Genomic DNA, 16,594 nt, shown 5'->3' on the forward strand with positions numbered 1-16,594 from the left:
GGTAAATCTTTATCCAAAAAATGTATCGAAGAGACGTAGACCAAAATCGCAATATTTTGTCTTGTATTTATAAAATCTCAAATTCTCTTTTTTTCTCTCCGTCTTCTCTATCTCTTTCGCATGCAGCTGCCAAAATTTTGATGTGATCATCTAACCGAAGCTGTATCAGCCCATCCATCAAGAAACCTACTCACTGATCTGTCAACGTCACGCTGGCGTTACATTTTCATTTACCTGCGATGAGGTGGTAAATTCTATCTCGCTCACCTGAGTGAACACAGCGCATGCGCCACAACCCCTTTGACACGCCTACCCTTTGAAAAAACCCATCTCATGTAATATTAAACGCCTGGGCTCTTATCTTACAACACCGGCCCCCTCCCTACACTTCTCCTTCCCCTACTCCCCCCACCCCCTAACCACCTTTCCACGCTATCTAACCTAACCCGCTTCAAAACCCATCCCCTCAAACTACCATCTTCCCCTACCCTCACTTATAAGGGTAAATTGATTAAGGTTTTTATGGCCTTGAGTGATAGAGGTGATTATATTCCTTACTTTTTTTTAAGGGATTAGATTTTTCGAGGGGTTGGGAGATAATAGGAAGGGTGTACCCGCCCCTTGTGGGCGGGGGAAGAGTTAGGGGAGAAGGCAGAGGAGGGAGGGGGAAGCTGGGGAAACTACTTAGTGCCGTCGTCGTTGCCTGGGGAGGAAGGGAACGAGTTCCAGTCCTTCGGAACAACGTAATCTTTATCAATAAGAGCAGTGTTACTCTAAACCACGCAATGTCCCCCATCCCCCAGCCCCCCTTTTCCCCCCGACCCTCGAGGAGGTATGGGGGAAGAGGGACTGGAGCTTCTAAAAGGATTTTTTTTCCTGAGATATCTTAGTGGTGTTCCCTTCGATGGAAAATGAGAAGAAGGTATCAGATATGGCGAAGGAAATTCTTACCACGTGTATGTATATATATATATATATATATATATATATATATATATATATATTTATATATATATATATACATATATATATATATGTATATTATATATATATATATATATATATATAAATTCTTCTGTTAAAACAGGATACGTCTCAAGTATAAAAGGCCCATTAAAACACTCTGGTTTAAGTTAAGAACTACATTCAGTACCTGATAAGGGTGGAAGGCAGTCCACCGAAATATAGTACTAGGTTTACCAGTCTAATATATATATAATATATATATATATATATATATATATATATATATATATATATATATATTATATATATATATGTGTGTGTGTGTGTGTGTGTGTGTGTGTGTGTGGTGTGTGTATCAGGATGTATAGTGGCACCTCTGACTCTACCACACCACTACACATGGGGGATCCCGACCCCCTTCTCCCTTAACGACCTACATGGGATAATGACTTTGACGTCAGTTAATTCATCGTTAAATTAGGCCAGGTAGATGGGAAAGGTGGCTATCAACATAGATTGGACTATGAGTCATTTTCTCTACCTTCAGTCACACTACTAAATCGGAAAGGTTTTTGTTCTTTCGTCGAAATTTTTAGTTTTTTTATCATATAAGCTTTTTATTATGTCAATAAAATATTATGCATATTTGGGTCAGGTTTAATGATCGCCAATGTTCAATTTTTAATCGTCTGCAGACCACTTTTCGTTTTCCGTAAAAGCGAACTTTTGAGATGGCTTTGTCTGTCTGTCTGCACATTTTTCTGTCCGCCTTTAGATCTTAAAAACTGCTGAGGCTAGAGGGTTGCAAATTGCTATGTTGATCATCCACCCTCAAATCATCAAACATAACAAATTGAAGCCCTCTAGCCTCAGTAGTTTTTCATTTAATTAAGGTTAAAGTTGGCCACAATCGTGCGTCTGGGAACGATATAGGACAGGCCAACACCGGGCCGTGATTAAAATTTCATTAGCTGCGGTTCATACAGCATTATACTAAGACCACTGAAAGATAGATCTATTTTCGGTGGCCTTGATAATACACAGTACTACATAAAACTCGATTGCGCCGAAGAAACTTCAGAGCATTTTTTACTTGTTTTTTGTTGTCTTATCATCGGCTTTACCATAGTCGCAATTTATGTTACAGATGACGATAAACTTGCAAAAGGCTACAAAAAATAACTAAAAAATAAATAAATAAGTAACAATAAATAAATTAATAAATAAAAAAATATGCCGATCTTCGGCGCAATCGAGTTTTCCGTACAGCGTATGATCAAGGCCACCGAAAATACATCTATCTTTCGGTGGTCTCCGTATAACGTTGGATGAGCCGCGGCCCATGAAACTTTAATCACGATGCTAATTTTAACACTAAATAGAATAAAAACTACTGAGGGTAGGGGGCTGCAATTTGGCATGTTTGGCGACTGGAGAGTGGATAATCAATATACTAATTTGCAGCCCTCTAGCCTCAGTAGTTTTTAAGATCCGAGAGCGGACTAAAAAGAAAAGAAACAGAAAAATGTAAAAAAAAAAAAGAAAAAAAAAATGGCGTTTGTTGACCCGTAGCGACTGACTCCCCTATAACGAGAGAAACCACAAGGGCTTTACTGAAATTGCAGATATTTTCATAACAATTACGACTTATGACAGACGATGCCTAAGCGAATCACATCATATGGCCGTTGCTAAATTTGTAGAGGCCTATTGGGATGTCCATATACGACTCCTTTATTCGAAGCTTTCCTGAAACTATATTCTGTTGGAGTTTGGTGAGTGTATTTAAGAAGAGCCCAAGGGATCAAATGAATCTCACATTGGATGTGAGTACGACGACACTCTCATGCATCTGCAAGAACGTAAGTTACAGTTAGAGTAATGTACCCAATACAAAGGTACGTTCCATCTACAGTGTTGTACGGCGCCCTGTAAACCGTACTAAAGGTTTTCTACAGTGCGACTTTCTTCGGGTTCGAACTGCATGGCTTTCTGCTTTTTTAATATCAATTAGCTTCGTTTAATCTTATCCAACTTAGTTGTTCAACTTCTCAAACATTTTTTTTTTATATTTATGAGGAAGTCAATCAGATGATCCCTTTGAGGGACATGAAATAATAATAATAATAATAATAATAGGTTAGGTTAGGTCTTCAATAGACTTAAGTCAAGTTAAGCAACATTGGGGCTGGTCAGTCGTTGGATGGGTGACCGCTCTCCTCGGCGTTGATTCCTTGGGAAAGGATCTTTACCATAATTTCCTCAGTCTACTCAGCTGTAAATGAGTACTTATTTTCCCCTGATTGGGGTTAGGGTCTCCAGCTATGGGTTAAATAGCAAAACTCAGCAATGATGGAAAGAAATGAAGGAATAAACGACAACGACGTAAATGGAACCTCTGGCAACAGAGGAGCTTCGTCCGGCAACCAGGTATTCAACCCAATTGAAGGGGAAGACGGTCAGGTACTTGGAGGTCGTCATCCAGCAACTGATCACCACAACGAAAGTAATCAACAGCCTGAGATTGGAGCTACAGAGGCAAAAAGGAAGAAATGGACTAGAGAAGAAAATAAGGAAATATGGAGATGCTACATCAGAAGCAACCCGACGGAGAGAGGATATAGAAGAAGATTGATCAACATCTGGAATGAGAGAAATAACACCCCCCAAACAGAGCAGAGGCTGGCAGACCAAGTAAGGAACATAAAGGAAAAGAACTGGCTCTCCCCAACAGAAAGAGAAGAACTGGAAAGGGAAATGTCACACGACAACGAATTACACGAAGACGAACTGAGAGACGATGCCACAGAAGACGACAGGGAGGATGAAGTATCAAACAACGACACACGAAGAAACACCGACGAAGTAACAGAGAGGACGGAATGGGTAGAAAAAATTAGACAATGGATGGAGCCAGATACAGAGAGAACAAATATCCCCTCCATGAAAGCCTACAACACCAAGAAATTAAGGGAGAAAACAAGTGAGGTCAATGAAATAATGGGCCTAATACACACCACCAGTATCACAGAAACAAATAACTTGACATATGCAGGAGCAAGATTAGTAGCAGAACTGATGGGGATTCGAACACCAACACCACCGTCACAACCAACCCAACAGAACCAAAACAGCAACCTCCTTGGAAAAGGCGCCTGGAAAAGCAAATCATGGTGATGAGATCTGACTTGAGTAAACTGAAAGAGATGGCAGAAAAAAGGCTAAGAAGCAAGAAAACCAGGGAGGAACTCAACGAGAAATACAAAGTACAAGAGAGGGGACTAAACAACACAATAGAAGATGTAAAACAGAGGCTTAAGGCCAAAGCACACAAGATCCAACGGTACATGAACAGGAATAAGGGATACCAACAGAACAAACTATTCGGAACCAACCAGAAAAGACTATACAGCCAACTAAGAGGGGAAGACAACCACCCAGAAATTCCTGAAGCCGAACCAAGTAAGAGACTCTGGGAAAACATATGGAGCAATCCGGTATCACACAACAAACATGCAACATGGCTCCAGGAAGTCAAGGAAGAAGAAACAGGGAGAATAAAACAAAGATTCACGGAGGATCACGACAGACACAGTCAGACACCAACTAAAGAAAATACCAAACTGGAAAACCCCAGGTCCCGATGAAGTCCATGGATACTGGCTCAAAAACTTCAAGGCCCTACACCCACGAATAGCAGAACAACTCCAGCATTGTATCTCAAATCACCAAGCACCCAAATGGATGACCACAGGAAGAACATCCTTAGTACAAAAGACAAGAGTAAGGGAAATATAGCCAGTAACTACAGGCCTATCACCTGCCTACCAATAATGTGGAAGTTACTAACAGGTATCATCAGTGAAAGGCTATACAACTACCTAGAGGAGACAAACACCATCCCCTACCAACAGAAAGGCTGCAGAAGGAAGTGTAGGGGCACAAAAGACCAGCTCCTGATAGACAAAATGGTAATGAAGAACAGTAGGAGAAGGAAAACCAACCTAAGCATGGCATGGATAGACTATAAGAAAGCCTTCGACATGATACCACACACATGGCTAATAGAATGCCTGAAAATATATGGGGCAGAGGAAAATACCATCAGCTTCCTCAAAAATACAATGTGCAACTGGAATACAATACTTACAAGCTCTGGAATAAGACTAGCAGAGGTTAATATCAGGAGAGGGATCTTCCAGGGCGACTCACTGTCCCCACTACTCTTCGTAGTAGCCATGATTCCCATGACAAAAGTACTACAGAAGATGGATGCCGGGTACCAACTCAAGAAAAGAGGCAACAAAATCAACCATCTGATGTTCATGGACGACATCAAGCTGTATGGTAAGAGCATCAAGGAAATAGATACCCTAATCCAGACTGTAAGGATTGTATCTGGGGACATCAGAATGGAGTTTGGAATAGAAAAATGCGCCTTAGTCAACATACAAAAAGGCAAAGTAACGAGAACTGAAGGGATAAAGCTACCAGATGGGAGCAACATCAAACACATAGATGAGACAGGATACAAATACCTGGGAATAATGGAAGGAGGAGATATAAAACACCAAGAGATGAAGGACACGATCAGGAAAGAATATATGCAGAGACTCAAGGCGATACTCAAGTCAAAACTCAACGCGAAATATGATAAAAGCCATAAAACACACTGGGCAGTGCAGTAATCAGATACAGCGCAGGAATAGTGGAATGGACGAAGGCAGAACTCCGCAGCATAGATCAGAAAACCAGGAAAACAAATGACAATACACAAGGCACTACACCCAAGAGCAAATACGGACAGACTATACATAACACGAAAGGAAGGAGGGAGAGGACTACTAAGTATAGAGGACTGCGTCAACATTGAAAACAGAGCACTGGGGCAATATCTGAAAACCAGTGAAGACGAGTGGCTAAAGAGTGCATGGGAAGAAGGACTAATAAAAGTAGACGAAGACCCAGAAATATACAGAGACAGGAGAAAGACAGAAAGAACAGAGGACTGGCACAACAAGCCAATGCACGGACAATACATGAGACAGACTAAAGAACTAGCCAGCGATGACAATTGGCAATGGCTACAGAGGGGAGAGCTAAAGAAGGAAACTGAAGGAATGATAACAGCGGCACAAGATCAGGCCCTAAGAACCAGATATGTTCAAAGTACGATAGACGGAAATAACATCTCTCCCATATGTAGGAAGTGCAATACGAAAAATGAAACCATAAACCACATAGCAAGTGAATGCCCGGCACTTGCACAGAACCAGTACAAAAAGAGGCATGATTCAGTGGCAAAAGCCCTCCACTGGAGCCTGTGCAAGAAACATCAGCTACCTTGCAGTAATAAGTGGTACGAGCACCAACCTGAGGGAGTGATAGAAAACGATCAGGCAAAGATCCTCTGGGACTATGGTATCAGAACGGATAGGGTGATACGTGCAAATAGACCAGACGTGACGTTGATTGACAAAGTCAAGAAGAAAGTATCACTCATTGATGTCGCAATACCATGGGACACCAGAGTTGAAGAGAAAGAGAGGGAAAAAATGGATAAGTATCAAGATCTGAAAATAGAAATAAGAAGGATATGGGATATGCCAGTGGAAATCGTACCCATAATCATAGGAGCACTAGGCACGATCCCAAGATCCCTGAAAAGGAATCTAGAAAAACTAGAGGCTGAAGTAGCTCCAGGTCTCATGCAGAAGAGTGTGATCCTAGAAACGGCACACATAGTAAGAAAAGTGATGGACTCCTAAGGAGGCAGGATGCAACCCGGAACCCCACACTATAAATACCACCCAGTCGAATTGGAGGACTGTGATAGAGCAAAAAAAAAAAAAAAAAAAAAATAATAATAATAATAATAAATACAGTTTTAATTTAATTAGGTGTGATTCTTATCCCGGAAACATTTCCCTTCAAGCTAAACATAGAAAAATATTAACGAATTTAAAACATATTACCAAATAATAATTTCCAACTTGAAATACCATACATGGACCCCAGTAAAAAGAAATTTCCACAAAAGAATTTGATCCACCCACTAATTTCTTTTCATTAAAATTGCTTTTCGTCAGAGATAATTAAATCCTATGAAAAAGTATCAGCATTCGGTTTCACAGTACTTCAATATCTGTAGTATTCATTTCTGCGACACAGAAGGCCTGTGCACTGCAGCGGGTTAGGAGAACATCAGCACTAAAGTATTTTAAACAGATAAGTTTAATGATAGGAAAATACAAATAATACAAAAATAAATTCTAAGGCACTAAACGCGACTCCGAGCAAAAACCGTAAACAATGTGAAGGGTACATGAAAAATAGTTTTGAAGAATTTTAAATGCTTCACAGAAAAATTATTTTGTTAACTTTTCTTATATATTTTCAGTAAACAGGAATATATTAGATAAGGTGATTTGTCAATACAAATATCAGCAACAATTATTAAAGACGCAAATATACATCCCCTTGTCGTCGTTCGATAATTTATTTTTGTCATGAAAATACCAGTGAATTACTAGCATTTCGTTTATCGTAATTTCCCAATACCTAACCTTAAATACTCCTGGGATGGGTTCTTTATCTGGACTTTCGGGATACGCCGAAATAAATTTAGAACAGATTTGCGATAAAAAAAATACGTAAACTCAAACTTCCGTTTACTGTTTACAGTTGTTATTGATTTAATTCTTCGAAAGAGACAGGTCTTATGCACACAGACTTAACCGTTCTACTACTACTACTACTATTACTACTACTACTATTACTACTATTAATAATAATAATAATGCCGTACACAAAATTTGCAATTGATGATAGTTAAGTCATTCAACGAAAGTAAAATTGCGTCTAAAGGAAAAAGAAAGAGGGCACTCATACCATGTTGGACCAGCTTTAGGGCCTCATGAGCCTTTGGGCCTATGTAATTCAGAAATGCATTAAATCCAATGGAAAGTAAATCCCAAGTTGAATTCAGATTTTTTTCGCTTGATGTGTCTTAAATTTCTCTCTCTCTCTCTCTCTCTCTCTCTCTCTCTCTCTCTCTCTCTCTCTCATTGTAAACGAAGAATGCTATAACTTTTTTTATACTTCAGGATTAATTATCACGATGATTGTGTACGCATACAACCAAACAATAATTTATGAACTGCAGAAACAAAAGATAAAATTTTACACAGGATTGACAGAATAAAAATAAACAAATAAACAAATAAAATAATAAAGATAAATAAATAAATAAAATAATAAAAATGATGAATAAAAATACAATAAATCGAAATGAAAAAAAAAAAAACAAATACGGAAGAAAACGGCAACGAAGGCGTCGAAATAACAGGACCTCTTATCGGCGGGGCATTGAGGAGAGCAAACGCCCTTTTAAGGGAAACCTGCAATCCTCCTGAAGACTGCCGAGTTTCGACAAAAACATAAACCCCTCCATTACGTAGTGGCTTTTACTCTTTCAGTGTTTTTGAACCCTATACAGCCGAGGGTTGCCTTTTTGGCGGATAGGGGGTATATACCGCCCCCTCCCTTTCCCACCCCTACCCCCCTCTCTCTCCTCTCTTCCTCTCTCCTCTCGATCTCTCTATCTCTCTCTCTCTCTCTTTTCTCTCTTTCTCTCTCCGACCATACAAAATAAAGAATAAACAAATAAAAAAGGCATTAAAAGGTTTGCCTTTTGGAGATTAGGGAAGTTCTCTCTCTCTCTCTCTCTCTGTCTCTCTCTCTCTCTCTTCGACCTTACAAAATAATGAAAGGGAAAAAACAGTAGACATTAAAAGGCTAAACAGGTCATATAGCTTATTTACCCTCCCGAGATTAGCCATAATTATGCCCGGACTGGAAAAATGCAAACACCTAAGAGGGGAAAACTCGAGAAAACTCATTATAGCTCATTAACCCAGGACGCGTTTTTAACACATTCAGGGCCGCCCTGACATACAAAAAAAAAAAGGAAAAAAAAAAAAAAACCATTAGAACTCGGTAGGAGAAACGGCTTATTAACTCCTTGCGTGTTCCAAATCTATATTCGGAAGGTTCGAGGCGTAAAATACATGGAGATGGAGTAAGATTATCAGATGGAATTATCGTGGTCAAGTTCTCATATATTATTTGAAAGACTTCGTTCGTCAATACATCCATAGACGCGCGCACACACACACACACACACACACACACACACACACATATATATATATATATATATATATATATATATATATATATATATATATATATATGTATATATATAATATACGTTTGTTTGTGTGTGTGACTGACTGTGTTTGTGTGTGTGTGTGAAATGTCCATTGCAGGTTCACCAGGTTAACAAACTACGAGAGAGCAAGACACGCGAGCACACCCATATACGTAAAGAATGCAAAGCGTTACAAGACCTTTGAACAAGTCACGAGATCCTGTTGTGTACGGATAGGGTTCCCAATGTAAACAACTGTGACTAAGCCGACACAGTGGCGTTCCCTTTTGATCGGTTCAAAGAATGGCTCGGCTATGTTCACATACCTATCAGATTCCTTAAAGGCACTTGCTTGTTCCTTTATGCTTTCTATTATGGATCGCTGGATGCACAGGCGGGCTTCGTCAGATTTCAAACATCTGTCAGGTTACTTCAAGACAGCTGTTTCTGTGTGTGTCTTCGTGTGACATGTTCAGTGTGTGTGGTTTCACCATACTGCTGCCATTTCGTTCTGAAAGGATTGATAAAAGAAAATATGTTTGTTTCCTTGGTATGTGACCACATGATTTCACTATTGTTTTTTTTTTTTTTATACGGTTAAGCATTTTATTTTATATTGAAGATGGTGTGTTGCTATCTATGCATAGTTCTTTAACATCAATTTTGTTTGCCTAAGTTCTCTTCGAAAAAAGATTACATCCTCAAATCATAATCTCGAAAAACATCGGCAATGAGAAAAATATGGAATATTAAAAAACATGTTCCGGAAATGTGCCGATTATAAAAATCCGTTTAAAATTAGATGTCACAACAACAGCAAAAGCCCCTCCGAATCCGCTTAATTAGCACATCGTGTGTTAGATGGTCAGCTCAAGAACGTAGATGCAACAACACAGTACAGAACAAAAAATCGCAGTAGAAATCGTTCGGTAATCTCATTCGATTTTTATGGAATTTGTAAAATATTCCAAAAGTGTTCGCCTTTCCTGAGAAATCATTCGGAAGGCGGATTTCATCTGCTCGCCCCTTTGTGAAGGGAAATGTCAATCCATAAAGGGAATGCTTCGTAAAATGCGAACGGAAATAGATTAGTTGGGTACTAAAACAGTCACTTGATTAAACTTACTCCGTCCACTTACTAATGGGGTAAAAGTTTAAACAAATATACAAGTGACTCACTCTAAGTCAAGAACCTTTAGGATAATACTATTCAGTGACTTTCTACCACAAAAGAAAACGTGCAAGAAATACTCCATTACCCAAACATGACTTGCCCAGCAATAACCCACTCACTAGTCAGAGAGATTTTATCCCTCGGGAATAATAAAAACAGAGGAGCTTTTGTTACTACCAGATGTTTGGGGAAATGTGAATATATCTCAAGTTCTTAGCGATCTCCTTGAATTGATGAAAAACCGTAAACTTGATCAAGAGATGCTTTCCACGCTGTTGAATTGAATAGATCACAACATCTCTAATGATAGAAAAGTAAGAGATAGTTAATACGAACGGCATCACGTGTCACTAAACCATCGCAGAACTGCGAAAGAAAAACGTAGACTAACAGATAAAACGTAAAGCAATACACCAAAATGGCAGTTCGGCCGCCGCCCGAGAGTCTGATTGCCTCCGACCTTACGATATCTGAGGTCAAAACGTCCACTTTCATTAGAGGCTGCGTGGCAAACAGAAGCTAATCTGGAGTTGCAATCAGATCTCAATTTTCTTCTCCCCCTCCTCGCATTTCCCATGCAAATTGGGTTTTACACCGGACCCTTCATCCTCAGGACCGCACAGACAGGCTTCCTAAGGAGAAACTCGCCAGCCAGCAGGGAGTTGTATAAGTTAATGAAAAAGGAGAGATTGCAAATCCGCCGGTGTACAGGTATTCCCAATGGATAAAGTGATCTGCGGTCATGTTCGGAGTCTTCATTGATATCAGATAAGAAATTAGAGGGTGGGTTTCGACATGGCTTCAGGAGGCCTGAAGAAGGGTGGGCCAGCTATCTTGGATTACACGGGGAGATAGATATCTGTAATGTAAGGATTCAGTGCGCATTGAACAGTGTTAGGATTTGATTTGATTCATGGAAATTTGCTTATGTAGCCATGCACTGGGGGGCTTTAGGCTATTCAGTTCTGCGCTTGAGACAGTGAACAGATGGAGTTGGAGTTGGAAAGGGAGATGGAAGACAGGAAGCGGGAGTGGAGGTAAAGTAAAAGTTGAAAAAGTGGGTGCACCAGGGACCGAAGGGATACAAAAAATACCCTTTACTAATGCCTACAGGGCGCCACTTGAGGTGCACTGATGGTACTATTTCCCCGCAGGAGGACAGTTTTATGGACCAAACAAAACATCTTGAAATGCAAAGATATACATATGAAAGTAATAAAATAAGATAAAATAAAACATAAACTCTAACACGCTGAAGAACAAGCAAAAATAAGTTAGAGAAACGGGAACTCAAACCACCAGATTTGCAACATAATTGAAGATAAATGTGTGAAAAGATAAAAACTGAAAAATAAAACCAACAAAATTTGAAACCATGGGTGTAATATATATATACCACATTTACGAATAATATAAAAACTAAGAAAAGTAAAACAACAAAAGGAAAAAAACACGCAAAGAAAAATAATTCATATATGTATTTCTCACTTAAAACTTCAAAAAAAGTAAAACAAAGAAAAGAAAAGAAGAAGCCTCATGACAGTTCTAAAGAAAACACTTCCACGGACTTTTACGAGATCTTCCCATAACTTAGAAGGTCTTACCAGGAAATCTTCATTTGAATTCGAAAAGATAATATGGCTTCTCAACACACACACACACACACACACACACTCACAATCAAAATGCGTATTTGTGGGTGGGGAAGAATTCTCTTTCTCTCTCCTCCAACTTCTTTTATATTTCTTTTTCTCTAAGATTCCTTGTCCCTCTGTCATTTTATAAATTTGTCTTAGTCTGTATTTTCCTGTCGTCATTCATCTACTCTATCTCTCTCTCTTTCTCTCTATAAGTTTCTCAGTCTTATCTTTGCTAACCTACAAAGCTCTCTCTAGTTTGGTCTTTCCTTCTCTTCATTATTCTCTTTTCCCTTCAAGATCTCTCTCTCTCTCTCTCTCTCTCTCACTCTCTCTCTCTCTCTCTCTCTCTCTCTCTCTCCAAGCTTCTCAGTCTCATCTTTCCTATTCTCCTTTCCCTCACAGATTCCCCCCTCCCACCTCTCTCTCTCTCTCTCTCTCTCTCTATATATATATATATATATATATATATATATATATATACATACATATATATATACATATCATATATATATATATATATATATACATAATATATATATATATATATATATATATATATATATATATATAATATAAATATAGATCTTTCCCTCCCTGATCCCCGGCGCCCCCCCCCCCATTCCTCTCTCTCTCTCTCCAAAATCCCTAGTTTTGTATTTTTTCTCATCTATTCTATTCTCCTTTCCCTCACAGATCTTACCTTTCCTACCGTTTTCAAAAGTTCCCTATTTTGCATTTCCATCTCTGTCCTATTCTGCTCTTCCTCCCAGATCCGCCCCACGCCACCTCTCTCTCTCTCTCTCTCTCTCTCTCTCTCTCTGCAAGATTTTCAGCTGCGTCAGCGGGAGTCAGCAGCCGAAAGACAGCATGTAAAATGTCGAACAAGATAAGTGTTTAGACGTCGGGTCTCAGGAGTTTGCGCTGAGAATATGAGAGAGTTGGCAAACAATGAGCGCTGAGGCAGCACCACCGTCAGTCAGCACTGCTCGCTGAGTTCACAATCGTTTTGTATATCTTACTGTTTATGGTGCAGATGTTGAGAGTGGCAGGAAAGGGTAGGAGGGGGAGGGCTGAGAGGGGGGAGAAAGGGGGGAAGGAGGAATGAGTCCTTAAAATTACTGCTGTCGCGTTGCTTGCGTAATGTTTATCTGAGTCAGATTTCTGGATTTTTTTTTCGCTCTTTTTTTCTTAATTCTTTGTTCTTTAATGGATGTGACAGGGTTGAAGAGGCTGGGAGCCATTTTGACTGATAAACATGAGATTAACAAAAAGCAGTGATTAACAAAACGGTCCTTGGGCATGTTAACACGTACAATTTTTCATCGAATATATCTTTTCTTTTTTTATGTTGCAAATATCCAGTAATTAAAAATGGCAACTCTAATCTGTACGTCATTTACAGTTAAGTGAAAGACTAGTGAGAACATTTGTTTTTTATGCTTATAAGAAAGACGGTTAATGCTGAAACGTCTTCCCGAACGACAAAAATTAAAATTACCTGCGGAATGGTTCCGCGCTCCGGAAGTGGGGAAGAGAGAGAGAGAGAGAGAGAGAGAGAGAGAGAGAGAGAGAGAGATCTTAGGCCACAGGAAATACGGACGAAGGTAGAGAATTAATCAATTAAACTTCCAAAAGTATGTGTTTAAACTTGGGGCAACTATTCTCCTTCCATTAAACACGCATATATAGTTTCTCTACCTTCCTGGTCACATCTCTCCTCTCTCTCTCTCTCTCTCTCTCTCTCTCTCTCTCTCTCTCTCCTGTCTGCGTAACAGTGAAGATTGCCGTAACTTGTACGGAAGTTCTCGTAGAGCCGCTGGTCGATTGAAATTACTGGTAAGAGCAAGACATCCCAAGCTGCTGTGAGAGATTTAGGGTCCTACCTTAAAAAACGTTGAAAGGATGCCATCCTAGTAACTGTTCTTTTCAATAATATTTGTAGTACACACATATATATATTTATATGTAATTATATATATATATATATATATATATATGGTACTATATATATATATATATATATATATATATATATATATATAAATTCTCTTAACTTTATTTTTAAAAGTTTTTGTAAATTTCAAACATTTTTATGCTATATTTGCAGACTGAAGATGCACATAGCACATGTGCGAAACGCCTCATTTGAATAAATCATGGCAAAACTTTTTTATGTGTTTTATGGACCATGCTGTATACCATTATATATATATATATATATATATATATATATATATATATATATATACATGTATGTATATATATAAGAAAATATATTATATATACAAGTATTATAATATATAAGAAAATGGGAACGGGACTACATAATCAGAAATGCCCACAAAAATAATAACGACAATTTTCTATTGTTAAGGGTTTCATATGCAGCAATTTAATTTTATTCTGACTTACAGCCACATTATATAAAATTTTACTTTATAGCATAACTCGCTTGGATTTCTTCGTAATACTATGCAGATAATCTTATGCAACTCCTATGGCTGATGTTTGATGTCGTTGTACTATCTCTCTCTCTCTCTCTCCCTCATCTCTCTCTCTCTCTCTCTCTCTCTATATATATATATATATATATATATATATACATATACATATACATATAAAACACTCATACACACTCACACACACACACACATATATATATATATATATATATATATATATATATATAAATGCGTAGGAGAGAGAGAGAGAGAGAGAGAGAGAGAGAGGAGAGAGAGAGAGAGTGGAACATTCAATCACACGTTACATTTTTCGTGGTACTGATAATAATTTCACCAAATAAAATGCACTTACATTATTTTGTCTCATACAGTTTTCATGTATCAATTTCTCATTCTCTAGAACAACGGAATTGGCCAGTATCTGGGTACTCCCCCCCCCCAACCCCCACAAAACCATTTAACTCACTCGCCAAAGCACGTTCTGCGTATGGTCACGATTCTTCTCCTTCTCCTTGTTCTTCTCCTTCTCCTTGTTCTTCTTCTTCTCCTTGTTCTTTGTTAAGGGCCAATTAAGCTCAAAAGTATAAAATGCGAAGGTGTGCGCAATTACTAGATTTATGACCCCCTCAGTTAGTCTTTCGAAAAGGGAACGGGTGCGCTAATTGCCCCTCGGTTTGCCGAAGCGCCATCTGTTGGGCCGCTCTGCAGAGGAAATGTTCATCTCCAGCGGGGCACTGCGCAGTCATTTTTCTGCCGAATTTACTACTTGGATTTGGAAGAGAGAGAGAGAGAGAGAGAGAGAGAGAGAGAGGACTCGTGGAATATTTGCAGTCCTTTAGAAGAGATGGCGAGTGAAAATTAAATTGAATTTAATGGAAAGAAATTCACCATTAGCTTTACTTCTGAACTCTAGTTTTGACTTTCCTTCTCAACGTCTCATTTATTCGCTTGTTTAATATTCTATTGGCAAGTTTTCGTTTCTCCTTCATTCAATGTTCCCCGTTCAACTTTTTCATTCCTACTGTTTTCAGTGTAGTATTAATCGATACGTCTGCCTTTTTTTTTTTAACGTAAGAGGTACGATAATTCATTCTTGATTTGATTTTTATGAAATCTAGGAGTAAATCCAAGAACTGGGGCACTTTCGGCCATTCAGCTCTTAAGAGAGTGAAAAGGAGTTGGAGTGGTTGGACAGCAAGGTGAAGAGATCAAGAAAATCAAGAAAGAAGTAATAGTTAGAGAGGCTGGACAGCAAGACTGAAAAAGAGAAGATGAAATTGAAGCAAAGTAAAAGTATGTGCAGCTAAGGGCCAAAGGGAAAATACAAACACCCTGTAGTTATGCCTGCAGTGCACCTCAAGAGGTGCTCTGATGCACGAGGTCTTGGCCTTAGGTTTATTCCGTCATAATTTGATACGGTTTTATACGAAGCAATGATGGAATTGCATACGACATATTAGAGAGAGAGAGAGAGGGGAGGAGAGAGAGGAGAGAGGAGAGAGAGAGAGAGAGAGAGAGACGAGAGAGAGGATGAAGAGATGAGAGAGAGAGAGAGAGAGAGAGAGAGAGAGAGACGTGGATGCACTTTTATGGTAGGCTGATTAAGTAACGTGTTATACGGAAGGCCTAACGATAAAATGCCTGTGCGCACATATACATATTTTCAATCTTATTTAGAGGTGTGTATGAGGTCAAAGGATACGCTACGTTATGACTTGTGGCTATATCTATTCAAGACAGAAGCGATTGTTTTTCCTGTGTGTGTGTATGCTTGCAAATATAAATACACACACACTCATGCAAGTACACACACACAAATATATATTATATATATATATATATATATATATATTTATATATATATATATATTATATATATATATACATATATATATTATATATATATATATATATATATATATGTATATATATATATAATATATATATATAAATATATATATATATATATATATATATATATATATATACATACTATATATATATATATATATATATATATATATATTATATATATATATAGTCAACACTGAGACTCCAGTAAATCGAATAAGAAAAAGATTAGCCGAGACTCGTTTATAACATTATAACGCGACAATAAATCACATTTCTTTACCTTCAA

Source organism: Macrobrachium nipponense, chromosome 21, assembly GCF_015104395.2.
Source record: "Macrobrachium nipponense isolate FS-2020 chromosome 21, ASM1510439v2, whole genome shotgun sequence".
Lineage (NCBI taxonomy): Eukaryota > Metazoa > Arthropoda > Malacostraca > Decapoda > Palaemonidae > Macrobrachium > Macrobrachium nipponense.